Source organism: Arachis ipaensis, chromosome B2 (assembly GCF_059453495.1).
Source record: "Arachis ipaensis isolate K30076 ecotype BB chromosome B2, ASM5945349v1, whole genome shotgun sequence".
NCBI lineage: Eukaryota > Viridiplantae > Streptophyta > Magnoliopsida > Fabales > Fabaceae > Arachis > Arachis ipaensis.
Window position 1 is genome coordinate 88,938,079 of NC_142437.1, and position 1,944 is coordinate 88,940,022.

Genomic DNA, 1,944 nt, shown 5'->3' on the forward strand with positions numbered 1-1,944 from the left:
ACCACTAACATCCATCCATCATAAACCCCACCTACCTCACCATTCAAAAATTCAAACCATTTTCCTCGCAAACCCACCCCTTCATGACCAAATTCCCTCTCTCTCCTACCTTATAAATACCCCTCTTCACTACCTTTATTTTCACACATCCTACACACTACTACCCCCCTTGGTCAAAACCACTACTACCCTCCATCTCCTCCATTTCTTCTTCTTCTACTCCTTTCTTTCTTCTTTTGCTCGAGGATGAGCAAACCTTTTAAGTTTGGTGTGGAAAAAGCTCTGCTTTTCTATTTTTCTATATCCACTAATGGTACCTAAGACCGGAGAAACCTCTAGAAAGAGAAAAGAGAAGGCAATTGCTTCCACGTCCGAGTCATGGAAGATGGAGAGATTCATCTCAAAGGTCCATCAAGACCACTTCTATGAAGTTGTGGCCAAGAAAAAGGTGATCTCCAAGGTCCCCTTCATGCTCAAAAAGAGTGAATATCCAGAGATCCAATGTGAGATTCGAAGAAGAGGTTGGGAAGCTCTCACCAACCCAATCCAACAAATTGAAATCTTAATGGTTCCAGAGTTCTATGCTAATGCATGGATCACTAAGAACCATGACCAAAGTATGAACTCGAACCCAAAGAATTGGCTCACAATGGTGCGGGAGAATTACTTGGATTTTAGTCCGGAAAATGTGAGGTTGGCATTTAACTTGCCAATGATAAGAGGAGATCTTCATCCTTTCACTAGAAGGGTCAACTTTGATCAAAGGTTGGACCAAGTCCGTAGGGACATTTGTGTGAAAGGAGCTCAATGGAAGAGAAAGTCAAGAGACAAGCCGGTTCAACTGAGAAGGCTTGACCTCAAACCCGTGGCTAGGGGATGGTTGGAGTTCATCTAATGCTCTATCATTCCTACTAGCAACCGGTCTGAAGTTACAATAGACCGGGCTATCATGATCCATAGCATCATGAATAGAAAGGAAGTAGAAGTTCATGAGATTATACCTCTAGAACTCTACAAGATGGAGGACAAGCCCTCTAATTTGGCAAGGTTAGCCTTCCCTTATCTCATCTGTAACCTATGCAATTCAGCTGGAATTGTCATAGAGGAAGACATCCTCATTGATGAGGACAAGCCCATCACTAAGAAAAGGATGGAGCAAACAAGAGAGCCCACTCATGGACCTCAATAAGAGCATGAAGAAATTCCTCATCAAGAAATCCCTGAGATGCCTCAAGGGATGCACTTTCCTCCACAAAACTATTGGGAGCAAATCAACACCTCCTTAGGAGAATTGAGTTCCAACATGGGGCAACTAAGGATGGAGCACCAAGAGCACTCCATTATCCTCAATGAAATCAGAGAGGACCAAAGAGCCATGAGGGACGAGCAACAAAGGCAAGAAAGAGACATAGAGGAGCTCAAGCACTCCATAAGATCTTCAAGAGGAAGAACTAGCCGCCATCACTAAGGTGGACACGTTCTTTAATTTCCTTGTTCTTATTCTTCTGTTTTTCAAAATATATGCTTTATGTTTTGTCTATGTTTGTGACTTTATTACATGATCATTAGTGTCTAGTGTCTATGTCTTAAAGCTATGAATGTCCTATGAATCCTTCACCTTTCTTAAATGAAAAATATTTTTAATTACAAAAGAACAAGAAATGCATGATTTCAAAATTTATCTTGAAATTAGTTTAATTATTTTGATGTGGTGGCAATACTTTTTGTTTTCTGAATGAATGCTTGAACAGTGCATATTTTTGAATTTGTTGTTTATGAATGTTAAAATTGTTGGCTCTTGAAAGAACAATGGAAAAAGAGAAATGTTATTGATAATCTGAAAAATCATAAAATTGATTCTTGAAGCAAGAAAAAGCAGTGAAAAGCAAGGCTTGTGAAAAAAAAGAAAAAAAATATGGCAAAAAAAACAAAGAAAAAAAAGAG